The sequence below is a fragment of the Adiantum capillus-veneris genome, chromosome 27 (assembly GCF_014529385.1).
Source record: "Adiantum capillus-veneris isolate H3 chromosome 27, ASM1452938v2, whole genome shotgun sequence".
In the NCBI taxonomy this organism is placed as follows: Eukaryota; Viridiplantae; Streptophyta; class Polypodiopsida; order Polypodiales; family Pteridaceae; genus Adiantum; species Adiantum capillus-veneris.
The window spans coordinates 136,441,699-136,460,019 of NC_140957.1; positions in this window are offsets into that span (position 1 = coordinate 136,441,699).

The window sequence follows — 18,321 nt, forward strand, 5'->3', positions numbered from 1 at the left end:
AAATACTGAGTCCATGGCAGATGTGAGATAAATATCTCCATCAGAATCTTCAACAAAAACATTGTTGATCTCTTCAATCTTTATACTGCTTTCCTTAGTCTTGCCTTCTTCCGACTTCTTGTCTTTACCTTTCTCTTGTTTTCACTTTCGACAATGTTTCTTCATATGACCCTTTTTGTGACAATGATAGCACTCAATGTCTCTTCAACCACATGATTTTCTATAAGATTTTCCTAAATTGCCCTCAATATCAGCACATGTTAAACCATCAGGAGGTGCTGAGTTACTTATGGCTGTGCGAAAAGTATCCCAACTTTCTGGTAGCGTAACTAGCAAGAACATTGCTTTGACCGAATTGTCAAAATTGACTCCCTACGTAGAAAGCTAACTGAAAATTGTGTTGAACTCATTGATATGGTTGCACATGGGTGTGCCCTCATCCATCTTCAAATCAACTAACTTTTTCAAGCAATAAACTTGTGATGCTGCACTTTGCTTCTCATACAGGTCACATAACTTCTTCCACACCTCATAACTAGTCTTTTCCATGTTCACATTGAAGTCAGCATGATGGTGGACCTAGCAAGCTCATTCAACTCCTGCCAATCATACTCATCCATATCCTCGGGCTTTATCTCTTTCATCTTTATCAGCCCGGATCTGCTTCTTCTGTACTAAGACATTGTAAATTTGTTCCTCCCAAAATGGGAAGTTAGTGTCATCTAACTTCTCAATGTTGAACAAAGAATGCTCTGATGATGAAGCCATCACTCGACAAGGAACAAAAGTGATAGATCCGCTGCACTAAAGAAGATGATAGAAAACCTGAAAAATTTCGACAGAGTCTCCCCTGCAAAACTGACTTATGAACCCAAAACAAATGTGTACAATGACTGAAATGCTGATCAAAGTGGCTAAACCTGCAAGATAAAATCTCAAAGGACTGTCATTGTCAATGTCTCCAACTCTAGAAGAGTGTCTCTGACCAACTGAACACTGTCAAAGGCATACGCATAAAGATGACATCAATGCCAACTATGGTGGGTCAGTAGATGCACACCAATACTGCACTAACCGCATAAACATACATCCTATGTCGATGCTGAAACTATGGGGATATCGGGGGCTCGCTCCAAAACCTGTATCACCGAAAGGATCTCCACATTTGAGAATCATCCAACTCAAAAAAACCTTACCACGACCCTCAACAATAGGCTTTGCATATTTCCATCACAATACATAAACCGCATAAGATCTTACATCAACCACAGAAACCCTTTTCTGTAACCGCTGTGGCAGTTTGTCTGATATAACAGACCCTCAAGACCTTACATCAAATATGCATGTGACAAACATTGCAGAAAGAGTCTGCAACGAAAACCTGTACGCAGAAGAACCGACGAGGGTAGACCACCCTACTTCTGAACTGAATATCTCTCAAACTATGCAAAATTTGCAGAAACTTTCTTCTGCAAAGTTGTAGCCAACGCAAAAACAGTTGGGGATCGTGAGAATAGACTTGAAATAAGCTATTTTTACATATCAAAATATCTGTAAAAATTTTCAGCTTCTACTTTACGACCTACAGGCAGTCTGAGTGATGTATCTCAAAATTGGTGAAGATCTTGAGAAAACTTTTTTCTGCAAAGTTGAAGAGGACAAAAAACCGGTTAGGATTCGCGAGAATTGTTTTGAATGAAAACGTTTTAATAGGCCAAAACAGATATGCAAAAACGTGTTGGAGTTTTTGCTGCTTCTCTGCTTGCTTCCCCGCTGAGCTCCAATGGCGCTCCCAATCCCCAAGCTCTGATACCAGTTGAAGAGCGCGTGCAAGAGCGTGTGTGTGTGTGTGTGTGCAGCAATGGAGAAGAGAGGAGACACAGGTTTGGGTGGACTCCAAACACAATAGTACTAGGGTTATGAGTCCTTATTCTTTTATGTAGAATGAATGGTCAGTGTTAGTTCCCGGTAGTCTCCGACCGCCCAACACTTAGGCGCGGCACATTGGGCTTTACCACCCCAACATTTCCCAATTTTCTCCAGCTGGTACTTCTACTAGCAACTTCTACAGTTTATTGCACGTAATCTTTCCAAATTCATTCCTTGTCTTCCAGTGGTGCACACAGAGCAGCAAAACCAGTTATCACATCTTTATATTCGAACCCGAAAGCTTTCGTGTTGAGTTCTCAATGCTAACCACCTCAACTAGGTACTTTTGGTGCTGCCATATTGTCACTATAATGTAAACAAACCATTCTCCCCCATCCCAACCCCTCGTCCACCTCTCTTGTTGCCTCATGCTCAGGTTCAAGCCACCAGTTTGTGTGTGTGTGTGTGTGTGTGTGTGTGTGTGAGAGAGAGAGAGAGAGAGAGAGAGAGTCTCCGCAGGCACCTTTGATTTTTTATTTTTTTACTTTGATACAAACATAATGAGGTCCATTCATTACCTTCGAACTGGAAGGACACTTTAAAGAGAAGAAAACATTTAAGAAAACGTAATGGAGAAGAGAAACACAAATGTACCAATGTGCACCACCTCTTTATATGGACACAAAAAGTCTTTTTGACTTTCTACCTTCATGTGTCTTTTCATTTCCTAAACTCACCCTTCACTTATGCATTTAAGATGTTTTGAAAAGATTTTTATTTTTTCGAGATTGGGGGCCTAATACCACTAAATATGTAAACAAATTTTTGACTAATTATTCCTTCAAATTGTAATTCTATCTTCAAACATCAAATAGGACATAGAGGAGAATTTTAAATAACCATGAGTGAGACTAACTCTGCCTCCGGCGGAGTGGCGCTTATGGCGGCAGAAAGAAATCAAAGATAGGATATGGAGCTAGCAGTGGGCTTTGGAGCCAAACTCTAGCCTGCATAATGGCATGCCAAGCGATGTGCTGATTATAACCTTCACATCAGGGTCCACACCGTTGGTGATATCAGTGGACACATCATTCACACCCCCTCCATCGTCTCTGCCACCACCACTGGCAGCAAAGTTGAGCCCATGCTCAACGTGTGCGATGCGGCAACTAAGTTGGGCTCCCAGGCTGTCATCTATATATTAAAATGGAATGTGAGAGAGAGAGAGAGAGAGAGAGAGAGAGAGAGAGAGAGTTGTGTATCCTTTCTTATCCACATTCTCCCAAAAAAAAAAAAAAGAGGAAGATGGACATTCAAAGATAGGTTGTCGGGGTTTGGAGGGGAGAGAGATTGTGACCATTATGATAGAGGCCAACAAGAGAGAAAGCGATCTTGCACGTTGTGCATGAACAACACAGAGTAGATAGATCGATGTGTGTGTGTGTGTTTTTGAAATGAAAAACCTAACAATAGTTTGATTACACAAACTATTGAACCATACAATGGATTAGATCAAGCTTGATATATGGACAAGGTCATTAAAATTATACTAGAAGATAAGTTACATGTATATACCATCATGTCAATTGTATATTTTAACAATTTACATTAGCTTGAAATACTGCTGAATGATAAAATGCTTGATGTAGATCTTCTTTTTTCAAGTATTGCTATTGATGTGAACCATTTTGAAGATATCCAGTCCCTAGAGATACCCTACAAGAAGAAGGATCCTGCTATTACCTGCATCCATACAAAAGCATTCAGTTAGAACTGGCTATGCTTGTGCATATTACAGGTGTTAGAACTGTGGGTCCAGTAGTTATCCATGTCACGCCTGCAAAATTAGTTTACAGCTTACCGTACGGACCATCATTATTTTCAATCATATCAAAGTCAAATAACATCGATGTATCAATAAAGCCAAGTAGTATCCCCTCTAAAAAAAATCGGACAACATTTTGTTTGTATTATGGAGAAAATGTCAAAAATTTGCAATAATTGCCATCTCTTTGGAGACCCTCACAGAAGGATTAAGGCTCTTAAACAAAATTGAGAACTTTAAATAGTCATGTCCTCATAAGAAGTTTGCAATATTTTTAAACTTATTTAACTTCATTCATCCTGCAAGATATCTGACAAAAATAACCCGATCACCATGTACTAAATCTAAGTAAAAGCAGTGTGTGCAGCTTTTATTTAAAAGCCATTGATTTAAAGAATTAGTCAAGCAACTCTATAAAAGGTTAGAGGGCATTTGGTGGGAAGTAGTGTAGGTTTCAAAACACCTTATGTAGATAGTGTAACCATACCTATAAAGAGGTATGACCCTTGATGTCCATAAGCAAGATTATTTAATGTAGAGTAAGACCTATACTTTTTTAGAGGATGCATATTCAATGAGATCCAAATGTTCGTGTTCAACCAATTTCAACAGACAGTTATTTTTGTTATGCTAATTCTTAATGAGAAATAGAAAAATTAGCCGCACAATCCAATGAAAGCAAGGCTAATAGAGCAATCTAACAAAATTTGGACAGAGTCATGATCGTATTCCGGGCAATTTTTCAAAAAACTAGTATATGCCATCTCACAAAGAGACCCTCCACAGGAGCTTTGCGGCTTCGATAACACAAATAACAAGTATTCCATGTATATCAATCGTTCGTTATATGTCAAGACGAACTGTTTCCAGTACCACTTATTATAACAAAGACGAGAAAGTAACATTGTCAGATTATTCACTCCAAAGTATCACTCTTATTCATCAAGTTATGTCAACAAACTGTTTCATCAACACATAATTAAATAAGCATGTTTATGATTCAGTGTTCTTTAGTTATGCAAAGCAGTTCAACTTCACCAAGTTACCATGCATCAGCATTATAAATTAATGTCATAATCAGTATCACCTACCTGCTTTTGGTAGCAAGACTATCCCGGATCAGGTGGTTGTAGCCTTCTTCACAAGGATACCCCAAATTTATCGATGGTGATCTTGCAAGTGTTGCAGCTGTTTACATTCAATGTATACTCCGTGTGTGCGCGCATCCGCAGAGTACAGCAGTATGCGATGCATCTAGTTGGGCATGCAAATCCATGGTTTAGAAGAGTAACCGAGCAGGGAAACTCCCCAAGGGTAGCGCATGTCTATGCCTTGAACTCAGTACGGTGTGTAAAACAGCTGATTTGGAAGCGTAAGCTGATGATGAGCAGAGAAATGCCCTACATATAGTGCTCGGATGGGGGATCTATGAAAATCCATGAATAGCAAAGCTTCCAAAGGGACTTATTTGCTTCACATGGTGGGCTAACAAGGAGCAATCCCTACAGATACTCAGCGCTCATGTATGCCATAAGGGGTAGATATACACAGAGAAAGAGAAATACAACCATCTTATAACCAAATGGGTTAGGTGAGATTAGCAAAAGAATAGAACTACAATTTTTCTAAAAAATATATACTAGAAAGAAATTGCCAGCTTGTGTTTGGTTGTGTACCTACTAGACTCCTTTAATAACAAGAGTTGTTGAATAATTTAAAGCTAGACATGTACCCACATCAAGGCTTGTGTAGTGCAAAAAAGAGCTCTCCCACGCAGTGCATCTTCCACAATGTTCCTTCATCCCGGTAGATGAGCATACCTTGGATAGGTAATGTCACATAAGAATATTATGTGCTCCAATATTCCTAAATTAGGCAGGGATCGGCCACTTGAGCTACTCGTAAGATCTTAGATGACACCATTTTGTGATGGTGGACGGTTGAGTGTATGTGTGGCTTCCACACTTGAGAGCTGCATTTAAATGTGTGTGTGTGTGTGGCCCTCCCCCATCCCAGAGGAGAGATCCACTTGGTGGAGGATAGTCCACCAAGTGGAACGATCCCCCACCAACTGTAGTAAAAAGATCCAATGTTTATAAATTAATCATCTAGAATGTGCTGAAAGGTTTGTGTGTGTGTGTGTGTGTGTGTGTGTGTGTGTGTGTGTGTGTGTGTGTGTGTGTTGTGTTTGTATGCTAGTTTATGCAGGTTGAGAGAATTCTCGAGCTAGTTGCAATTGTGCCTATTGGGGCCAAGGTCAATAACTACACTCCTCCCCCTTTCTATCACTTTTCCTCTTCTCCATCCATTTCCACCCCAACTACCACTCTATCCCTTCACACTATAATCGATGGGACCTCTCTTTCTTCATCCTCGCATCCCTTAATTCCATCCACCCTACCTACCTTCGCAACTCCTACCCCTCACCGAGAATTGCGTAATCACACATGCTTGAATACTCAAAGTTTATTAGAGCAACATGAAAGCTTTGTAAGAAATGTACCAAAGGAAATGAAATGAGAGCTAATTTGAGAGAGAGAGAGAGAGAGAGAGAGAGAGAGAGAGAGAGAGAGAGAGAGAGAGAGAGAGAGAGAGAGAGAGAGAGAGAGAGAGAGAGAGAGAAAGAGATCACAGATGCGTAGCTGATTTGGTCGGCATACCCACCCTGTGCATCGCTATCTCCTTTAGCTCAACCACCAACTTTCCCAAGTTGAGGTTCATCTTGTCCTGCTTCTGCTTTGCATTCTTTAAACTTGTTGATGTTGCTCTAGTGGCAGTTGATAGCATCCTCCAAAGATGCCACGATGCCATGTGCAAGTGCTTCCACGCAAAAAGCATGTTGACCACATTGCCAAGTTGTAGTCGAAAGAGAGAAGGCAGAGGCAATCAATTTGTCACACAATAATCCACACCATCATCGTCAAGGCATCAACAGCAAGACGTTTGGGTGATGTGCCCCACAAGCATCATAAGGAGACTTATCATATTGGGCTCAACTTCATGAATCTTGCCATTTTGTCCAATGGCTCGAAGGGAAACAGAGAAGGCAAAGGATGGGTACATCTGGGCTAAGGAGAGTGGGCAGCTGCTGGAACGGACGCACGATGAACAAAAAAACAAGAGTCTCTTCCTTAGCTGGACAATTTTTAATATTGTGCCTGATCTACTCTCGGCTTCATTGCAGCTTGCCATCGAGCTGTGGGCAGCTGTGTGTGTGTGTGTGTGTGTGTGGGATGATAGGATCGGCTCGGCCTTGAGCCATGGGCAAAGACAACTCTAGCTTCTCTTGGTTTGCGGCTCCATCGTGCATGGGAGACGAAGGGCCTCTTGCGTGGCAAGGAGAAGGGGAACCCGAGCAGCCAAGTTGGAGCCCATCCACACCTCCACATGACTGCTAGCTCTGCGCATGCCTAGATCTCTCTCTATCTCCCTCTCTCTCTCTCTCTCTCTCTCTCTCATCTACGTGGCATAGGCTGAAAGCAAAAGCAACGCCTTAGCTCCTGTGATGACTGCATGCATTTGCAACCACGTCGAGAATAGGATTGTCTTTTTAATATAGATATAAGATAAGATGGTCAATTGTATCCCCAAAACATAGTATGAAAAGAAGGAAAAGTTCACAAAACTGAGAACTATACAAGAAGACTCCAAAGCTAAATGATTGGGATACTAAATCGATCCCAAATGTGAGCAAATCTACATTCAAAAAGTAAGCAAAATATACATTCCAAAAGTAAGCAAAATCACATCCCAAATGTAAGAAAAAACCAAATATCAAAAGTAGCATTCTTCACTTCAAATGCAAGATCAGTCGCGCAAGGGTTGGGACCTTCTGAACTTCATGGTGCCCACATATAATAATTTTTTTCCCGCTCCACATCTTCCATCTCATGTGGTGTTGACAAAGACAAAAGCATTAGCATATCCAATGTCTTTAAGGGAAGACTATTGCGATCATTGTCTTTAATATGATTTTGCTTTGAAAACCCTCTCTCACAACAAACAATACTAATAGGTGTTACAAGCAAGGCTTGCCAAAGCTTCATAAGATTTGGAAAAGACTTTACCCACTTCACTTCTCAAAGACGATGCCCCCATACATCATGAAAGCTATAGCTTTGATTTCACTTAAACAACAAGAGAGAAAATCAATCAACCTCAAATTCACATTGTGTTGCACCACAATTTTCTTCTCTCCAACACCAAACTTGGCACATAAATGCTCCAAGCCCGGGGGAGTCACCATGAAAAACTTACTGCACCATGTAAGTGCAAGGGAAGGGCGTGTTTTACAAGTTACATAAGCGTGTATAAGTTAGGGGCAAGCCCCCAATAATTTATCTCCCAAGCTTATAAATAAGGGAGGGGGTATCATATTTATTGGTTGGGTGGGGGTTTGGGGGGGGGGGGGGGGGGGGGGAAGTGAGAAAAGGAAAAAATGAGAGGAAGTTTTTGTGTTTCAAAATCATGGCTTCCCAAAAGAGTCTGCCCTTGAACTTTTGAGTCAATAGCTACAAAGATTCATCCAAGAACTAACATTGATTTGTATCAATTGCTTGTTTTGTGATTATAGTTCATCTATTGAGGGATGAAAGCTATAAAGAGTTTTTATAGATGCAAATTTACACAAAGAACCTAACACAACTTTATGACCATGTTTTTTGAGTAATTTATATGGGGCAAAATTGGACGAGTAGCTAGAGTGCAAGTTGAGCGGGTACATAGTTTGAAAATCAAACTAAGACACATTGAGGGTACATCTAGTTATCAACATAAGTGGTTCCTTAGTACGTTGCCAGTCACTATGCTAAACGCTCTTTGATTAGTTTTACTCAGTTAGATCATGTGAGACCTAAATTTTATATGTAAGATAGGGGTATGATAATTTTCTGCATTGATTGTCGTATAAGCGTAGAAAGGGGGGTCATATTCTCTAGTATGAGTCGTATAGAGGGGGATTTTCAAAGTTGTCCGCTCGTAGGTGGTGTCCCGTTTTATATATATAGTGAATCCCCTAGGGCTCCAAGTAATCTTTGTGCACTTAACCTCGGACACGGACATCTTTCTCATAATTACAAGGAGCACACAATTTCACCGCGTTGAAAAGAGAAAGATCTTGAAACCTCTCATTGATGCCATTTATAAGCTCTTCCACAAAAGCCCTTGCAGGCGAGTTGCAAGCACAATACAATTTTCTTGAGAGCTTCCACTAGAAGAGCTTGGCAAGAAGAAGCAAAATGTAAAGTATGAACCTCTACGCAACCATTATCCCTCACATAACTAATCTGCATGTCTTTCAATTTCCCCATGAACTCTTTATAGTTTTTCGAGCCATACCCTAATGGCTCACCTAAGTATATCTTTTTAAAGAGCTCAACAAGAACATCCAGCGCATTTGCAACATCAATAATGTCCACATGATCTTTTTGAAACTTCTTGCTAAGTTCGTTCATACCCAAATGGCTCACTTGAGTATCTCTTTTTAAAGAGGCCAACAACAACATCCGATACATTTGCAACTACAGTAACGTCCACATGATCTTTTTGAAACTTCTTGCTAAGTTCGTTCATTTCAAAAAACACATCTGCCAAAAAATGAACCAAATATTTGTTTGTGTCAAATGGTGGTAGGAGAGCACACGATGGCGCTTTATATACTAGGAATCCTTCGATCGAATTGCAGAGAAATGATACGGGAGGTCGATTTCAATGATGTGTCATTGTATTATATGGCCGTTTTTTTGGGCCAAACGTGTTATACAGCCATTAAACACGTAGAATATGTTTATCCGTTTTTGTATAATGCAACTTAGATTATGGTAAAGTTCTTGCACTTACAAGAAAAGGTAAGAGTTGGGCTTTCTTTTGAGGTCTCCGAAGGATGTAAGCTTCAACACACGTGTGTAGGCCAAGAGGAGACGAAGCTAGGGTTGTATAGAGGAGATTGGAAAGTGCTTGAGCACTTTGTAGGGCAGTGTGTAGGAGTATGTAGATTGTGCAGAGATTGGTTTTTTGCAAACGAGCGCTCTTTGGAAACAGGACTAGGTTTCACTCGAGGGCGGATATGAAAATCTTGGAGTTTGGGCAGTTGGGGAGTGGGGATGAGGATTGCACTCAATGCTAGGCCTTGAAATGAAGCGTTCAAATCCTGGCCCCCTCTCATGCAATCCCTTCGGTACCCAACTTCCAAGGCATGCGACAATCCTTTTTTCCTGGCTGCAGAGTCCAAAATCCATTCGCTGGCCCAGGGCCCTTTTATTTTTAAATTTGTGACTTAATAAGCCTTCGTGCTTACAAGTATGTAAGTTACTACTTACATCTATTTTTATCAAATTTCATATTTTCTAAAGAAGACCTTGATAAATCAAGGTTTTCCTAGCAAATTTTAGAATATTGAATTCTTCTAGTGAGGAAGAGCATCTTTTGCCAACAATCTTTCTTTGCAAAACAATTTGTGGACAAGTATTCTCTGGCAACCTTGGAGGGCTAGGATTACCGGGGAAGAGTGCAAAATTCAGCCCTGGTTGCGATCAATGGACCCCTCTAAGTGGGAATTCACATGAAGTTTTGCGATATGGCCGAAAGAATACCACTGTCCACTCGTACTCTTTCATTCAACAAGTTGCTGGATATTTGTAGTCCCAATAGATAATGAGAGAGAGAGAGAGAGAGAGAGAGAGAGAGAGAGAGAGAGAGAGAGAGAGAGAGAGAGAGAGAGAGAGAGAGAGAGAGAGCATCGACGTGAAAAATTTTACTAGTTTGTAGATTATAGTTGTGTGTGTGTGTGTGTGTGTGTGTGTGTGTGTGTGTGAGAGAGAGAGAGAGAGAGAGAGAGAGAGAGAGAGAGATGGTGATGGGTGGAGTGAGTGTGCAGAGTGTGGTAGAAGGAGTGGGATGGTGGTGGTTGTTGGGGGCTGGCATCCCATTACAGTCGACTTGCTACCCTTCTTGCTCAGAGACTTCAACCTCTACAAGCATTTCACTATTGTTGCTCTGGCTGGCCGCTTTGACATTGCCAACCTTCATATTGTTGACCATGTTGCCCTTTGGCAAGTATCACTTCTTAAGTTCTCGAGTCTCCTCTTAGATATTACAAACTCCCTCTCTCTCTCTCTCTCTCTCTCTCTCTCTCTCTCTCTCTCTCTCTCTCTCTCTCTCTCTCTCTCTCTCTCTCTCTCTCTCTCATATCAACTATCCGAATAGTCTACACGAGCAAAAACTATCCAAATAGTCGCCATCCTTACAATCAGTGAAAAGGTCTCATTATAGTCCAAATAATGCTTAACCTTTTGATGTGACTAGTGGCCCATGGACACACTACAACAAAAAAAGGTGTCATCGACACAGATATCGACGCACTGGGTCGCTATGTGTGTCGATATCCGCGTCCCTGTGAACCTGTCGCTATTTGCAACGCAGATATAGACGCAGATAGCGACAACCATAACAGAAAATTTTTTTCTTGGGCAGAGGGCAGGTAGCCTGGCCTGTGCCCAGTTAAAAGATGGACACAGCCACAGCCAGACTTCCTGCCCTCTGCCCAAGAAAGCGAGCAGCACCAAAATCAACCATGCTCCCGCGCGCAGAAATTTCGCCAGAGTTCCCTTTGTTTTTACATAAACTTTTCAAAACGGCAGTTAAAAGATGGACACAGCCACAGCCAGACTTCCTGCCCTCTGCCCAAGAAAGCGAGCAGCACCAAAATCAACCATGCTCCCGCGCGCAGAAATTTCGGCAGAGTTCCCTTTGTTTTTACATAAACTTTTCAAAAAAAACCATATCATGTATACGCCTCCTACATGCTATCCATGTAGGATCTCACATGAGATTTAAGGCCAATGAAAGACAAGTATCATACCAACTGAAAAGCATAACCATAACTTAAAAGCATAACCATAACGAACCATAACCATAACTTAAAAGCATAACCATAATGCAGATAACCATAACCATAAACAAAATTAACAATAACCATAAGCATAACCAGAAAGTTAAACATAACCATTAACAAAACCTGAACCATAACTATGTCTATACAAGAATAGGAGAAATAACCATGTCTATAGAATGACAATGACAATAATCATAACCATAAGGGAAACAATAACTGTCTGAACAATAACTGTCTGTACAAAAAAGAGACACAGAAGCGTGTCTGTGTCTCACAAAGCATATATATGAAATCCGGTCCACTAATGACAACTCACAAAATTAGTATTGATATTACTTCACATATACTTACTTAATTAAATCAACTCACACATATTAACGTCTCACCTCAAGCGATCAGCGAGACTGTAAGGCCTCCTAGTCTACAGGCTCTCCTGAAGCTTCAAGATCATTCAGTACTTAATAGATACCTCTGCGATATCCATCTGACTCCTCCTGGCATGTCGGAGCTTGATGCATCGCAAGATTCTGCGTTTATACAAAAATCAAAGTAATAAGAATATATGATTCATTGCGTTTTCAAAAACGCCATAGTTAAGATTGGATTAGAAACTCACAAACTCATAGCGAAAGGTGTCGAAGCCTCCGCTGCCAAGATGAGATGTCCCCCTGGTCAGCTGTCGTACTTGCGCGGCCTCATGCTTCTGTCTGAACTGCGTGTCCGCTGTCCGCTCATCCTCCCTGGTCTGCAGCCACGTCTCGTGTGGGATGCCCGAGGCTTTGACGAGCCGGTCCTGAAAGCCTTCTGAGCTGCATCTCGTCGATGTTTCAGTGTGTCCCGTGCAACACCCTTGATCCACCTCCTCGGAACAATGGAAGAACTCGGAGCAGGCTGGTACTCTCTCAAGATGGTCTCCACTATGTAATTGACTTTGTCCCCATCCTGATCACCCCAAGACGTCAGAAGGTTGGTCGAAAACTGCAGCTCCGCGAGCTAGCGAATCCGCTGTCGCATCTTAGTCCCGACTCTATCCATGTCAACAGAACCATCTGTCTGTACAGTATAGAGCTTGGAGGCACTAGGATCGTGTCTCCCCCAAGGTGTCCGAGGTGTGCCAAGAGGTGTGTCGAGAGGTGTGCCTGGGTAGGATGGGGGTCGTGAGCGAGGAGGGGTCAAAGCATCTGTGGACCCTCCTCCACAGCAACCACCACCTCCACTTGACGATCGCTGAGATCGACGAGTGCGCCTGTGCTGCGGAGATGAGGACGTACCCGCCTCTGTCCCACCCCTAGGTGTCGAAGCGGCCGTGATGGGAGAAGTAGGCGTCGTACCCATAGGCGTCCTCCCCCCCGTAGGCATCCCCCCCCTAGGCGTCGGACCCTCCGGTGTGAAGCCCGGAGGCGTAGTACCCGTGCCTCTGGCTACCCAGTACTGAGAAGCCAGCCGTCATCCATGTAACGAAGCCCATGAATGCAGCTGCTGTAATGGAATTTGCCTATTCAATTTGAGAGTAGCGGAATTTAATGAGAGTACTTTCAAGAAATGATTTTGTGAGCATAGCGGGTAGACATAATTGAAGATAGCAACATAATTATAGCAATTAGTTAACTTGGCATGGACAATACTTTTGCAAGAGAGAGAATTTAGAGAACATGACAACCGTTGAGGACCGGATTTATGTGGAGCCGGTCCTCCCTCCAATAGGCATTTGTATTATGATTTCTCCCATAAAGAGAGACTTGTTACAATACATTCTTTGTGTTCCTTGTGACCTAGGTGAAGCAATGAAGATGGAAAGCTTCATGCATCACCATCATAGCATAACCTAAACTTGAAGAAATCCTTAACTATACCAAGCCTCAGTCCCAAGACCTCAAACACCTTCGAAGGTGGAGAGAGCTAGCAGGGAATGAGGGTAGGGAAGAGGAAGAAGAAACATTTCATACGAGAAAGAGCTAGTTCTTCACTTATCATAACTCTTGTGCTAGCATACATAATAGCATAGTAATGAAGAAGAAATAGATGGCAAGCTCAAGCATTGAAGCATGGCTCTTGGATGGATTTGCACTCCATAGCCAAGAGTGTTGGTGTAGGCTCTCAACCTCTACTTGCTTGGAGAAGGAGAGGGAGCTCTTGCACTTTGCATAGTACACAATGAGAGTGTTTGTGAGTGTGTGTGGGTGAGTATACCCCCTAAGCACCCCCCTAGCTTGCTTGGGTCGACCCCCCCTTGTAGCTCATGCTTGAAGCTCATTGGACCCCTCCAGGCCTAGCCAATCACAAGCAGGAGCCATTACAAGCAACATGGGTAGCCTTGGGACAAGTGTCCCCCTTTCCCCTTTGAGAGAGAGGACTTGATAAATGCAAAATCAATTAATTAAATATCCTAAATTATCATTGGACCCCTTGGGTGGCCAACCAATAGGCTTCAAGCACACCATGAGGGCAACATGGGGAGGAACTTGACAAGTGTCCTTGCTGCCTCTTCAAGCTGGGGCTTCCCTTGTGTGTGTGTGTGTGTGTGTGTGTGTGTGTGTGTTCTCTCTCATCCCCCCCCCCTTGTAGGCTCGCCCCCCTCCTTGTAGGGATATTTTTGACTTTGGATGAGCAAGCCCCTTAGTCATCAAGCATGACTAAGCACTTGAAGTAGGGGGTGTTCCCACAAGCATCTTAGGCAAGCTTCTCAAGGCACCTCAAGCACCTTAATCATGCACCAAGTCAAGCACCTCAAGCATGGAGCCAGTCAAGTACCTCAAGCATCTTAATCAAGCACCTCAAGCATGACAAGCACCTCAAGCAGGACAAGCACCTCAAGCACGACAAGCACCTCGAGCTTGGGTCGGGTTCCCACCTCAAGCTCAACCCTAGCTTACCTAAGGTCAAAGGACTTTTACACACATTATTGGAGGTCTTCAATGAAGCTAACCCTAAGGTCTTATGCTCCATTGGTTAGCCTTGCTCTTGATAGACCATCTCCCATTTGGGCCCCTTTACTATTGGCCCCGTGTTGAGATAGATCTATAAGCACATATCTATATCTTAACACTTGTTCCCATTTATTCTCCCACATTAAGTGATCAATTTAATATGAGAAAATCATTTGGGTTGGTTAGATATTAGATTTTATGACATTACCTGCGTCATCCCTCGTATATCTGTCAGCTTACTTTCAGGATATCTGACACCAGACCACAGTAATCCAGGTTGCTAGTGCTTTCATTCGTGTCTCTAGCACTGGCCCTGCTCTTTTGCATGAAACTAACCATTACCCCACTGTCAAACCTGTCTCTTCTGCTGTCAATTTGTTGTGTTCTTAAATGATTTCCATGCGACCACAGTGCCATGTATGTATGATACTTCCAGTCACATCCAATAGCGAGCTCTTCCTCTTCTAGAGATATGGGTTCTCCGATCTGTCGAGCTGCTCTCACTGTCTTGTCCAACCATGTCATTGTAGGGAATTCAGGTAAAGGAGCGAGATAGTCTGGCAAGGGTAAGACTCTAGTTGTTCGACTTCGCCTGAAATCCTGTCGCTCCCTATTGCGTCTCTCTTTCTCTTCTTCGTACCTTTCAAGCCATTTTTGCATCGGCGCTGAATTTAGTATACAGAACTTCATGATCTTTTCTCGCATGGCCAGGTTCATTTTCTTCGGCACCCCTTGCCCTTGCGGCTCCTCTCCCACCAGTATTGCATCCTCCTCATCGCTCCACAGTCGAGGCATTTCTGGGTCGGAAACAGATAGAAATTCGGTCGTCAATACAAGAGACTCTTGCACCAGCCATCCTTCTGCCATGCTCCCCTCTGGACACGCTTTTTGGCGAACAAAACCCTTAAGTGTTTTCATGAACTGCTCTAGAAAGAACATCCAACGGCTGTGGTCTGTACCTGCCACTGCAATCTCATCTACTACATGGACGAGCAAGTGCATTTGGATAGTTAGGCAGCTCGTGGGTAGATACTTCTCAATCATGCAAACTGCCTCAATGGAATTAGCCCTTGCGACTGCAATAGATTCCTCCCGTATCTCCTTGGAAGAGATCCACCGCACTAGCTCTGAAATCTTGTATATGCAAGTCCGCACTTCCTCCGTTAAACACCCCTTGATCGCAATTGGAAGAATGAATTGCAAGAACTTATGCCAGTCGTGTGATTTCAATCCTGAGAGTTGATCGTCACGGGTGAATGCTGTCTTGAGACATTGCATATATCCTGTTGGCGTCCTGAACTCTGAAATCACCCTTTTCACTTGTCGCTCTTCGTTTTTTAGCAATATCCATAGCGCTCTTGGAAGTTTTGTTTGGCCAGCTGCATTGGTGAAAGGCCATAGCTCTGGCATCTTTCCAAGTGACTGCAAATCATCTCATGAAGCTCGATTGTCTTTCATTCCCATGATTGTCTTCCAGAGGAGCTCTCCCACATTCTTGAATATATGCATTGGATCCAGCAAATGGTTAATTAGTAGATCACCCCAGTACGGCAACGTATGGAGAATGGACAAACGTTTCATTCCTGGAATAGGTTGCCCCTCATGTTGCTCCCATCGGCGACGCCACTCTTGTACATGCATAGGATGACATTCGACGCGACCAAGCTGACCTTCGTGCAAGTGATGGCCATCTGAAAGATAACGGTGGTGGCCTTGATAAATTGTCTTTCGAAGAGAGGCAGAATAGCGCACATCCAAAGACTGCCCGCAAATTGGACATGCATTGTATCCCGAAGTTGTTAGCCCTGCATATATTAAAGCATGAATCAGGCCAAGGCAAAGGGCTTGCAACCCCCCAAATAGGACTTGCGAATAGAGAGTTTTTTGCCTTGAACTTACCAGGTACAATCAAGCTTAATATCAAATGACCCTTCTTGATGGCAGGCCACGGCGGGAGGTTGTAATTGATAAGGCACACAGGCCAAGTGCTCCATGACGAGCTTCTCAAGCCAAATGGATTGACTCCATCCATTGCCATGCCCAAACGCAAATTGCGTGGTTCACTCTTAAAATGTGGCCAAGTATCTTCAATGTGCCTCCAAGCCTTTGAATCAGTGGGCACCCTAAATGTTGCGTCAGTGGATCTATTCGTAGAATGCCACCGCATCAACTTTGACAATGGACAACGAAACATGCTTTTTATCCTAGGAATAATAGGGAAATGCCGCAACACTTTAGCTGCCACTGTCTCGCCAATTGCATCTTGTTTGTAGCGCATTGCTCCGCACTTAGGACACGATAGACAATCCGCAAATTCATTGCGAAAAAGAATGCAATCATTTGGACATGCATGAATCTTGTTGTAGTCCAAGCCAACCGAGGTCAGAAGTTGCTTTGCGTCTGGCATGGAGGGGGGCATTTCATTGCCAGCCGGGAGAAGTTGCTCCCGCAATAACCTGTTTAAGCCACATTAAATTAAAAAGCTCTCCGAGCACATCACTGTTGCAATCGAAAAATCTCTTTTGTAAATTACGTACCTAAACAAAGCAGTGACGCTTGCATCTGACCACCCGTACACTGACTGAAGGTTCAAAAACGCCAGACAAGTACGAAGCACATATATTTTGGCGCCTTCATAGATTGGTTGACGTGCCAACTTCCTCAACATGTCTTCAGGAGATAGACGCACGGCTTCTGGTGCTGCTTCATTCGCATTCTCCTCGCTTGTCTGGAAGAAGGCATCCAGCATCTCCTCCATGCCATCGTCTTCTGTCTGTAAGCCCTTTTCTGCTTCCATCCATGGCTCTATATTGGTCGGACCTTCACGCATAATCTTTTTTCTCTCTCTCTCTCTCTCTCTCTCAGATGTAGGTGCTATGTCGCAGAAATCAATGCCCATTCCGTAGGAGTCGTATCGCAGATTCTGTACGGTTTCTCTAGCAAACTCTTCGTACTTGTGCACATGCTCATTACATATCCTACGCTTGCGCAGGATTTGATACTTGCAGAGCGTGCACGAGCATGCAATCTTTTCCTCCATGTTAGTTGATGACGTTGCCATCTACAATGATTATGAATGTTGTTTTAATATATATATATATATATATATATATATATATATATATATATATATATATATATATATATATACCCCTCACAATGTAAACTACCTCGCATTCTCTAGTCTTGCCCAATCTCCGTACACCTTGGTCCAGAGGTGTACGAAGATCAGGACCATCGGGTCAAAATCTCGTCTTTATTGGTCAAATCCTATATGGGTAGACACATACGTGCACTCCCAGGTGTACATGGCAATGCATGTAGCAGGCAAAACCCCTTTGCCTCTTTTAGTTCCATAGTTTCTTCTCTGTCTACGTACCCTATCTCTCGTTCTTTCTCTCTCGATCTCGCTCTCGCTATCTCTCTCTCTCTCTCTCTCTCTCTCTCTCTCTCTCTCGATCTCACTCTCGCTATCTCTCTTTCTCTCTCTATTTCCCTATTTTCCTATATCTCTCTCTGTCTCGCTCTCCACTTCCCTATCTCTCTCTCTCTCTCTCTCTTTCTCTCTCTCTCTCTCTCTCTCTCTCTACATATATATATATATATATAACTCTCGATCTTTCTCTATCTCTCTATTTCCTCTCTCTCTCTCTCTCCCTCTCTCTCTCTCTCTCTATATATATATATATATAACTCTCGATCTTTCTCTATCTCTCTATTTCCTCCCTCTCTCTCTCTCTCGCTCTCTACTTACTCTCTCTCTCTCTCTCTCTCTCTCTCTCTCTCTCTCTCTCTCTCTCTCTCTCGCT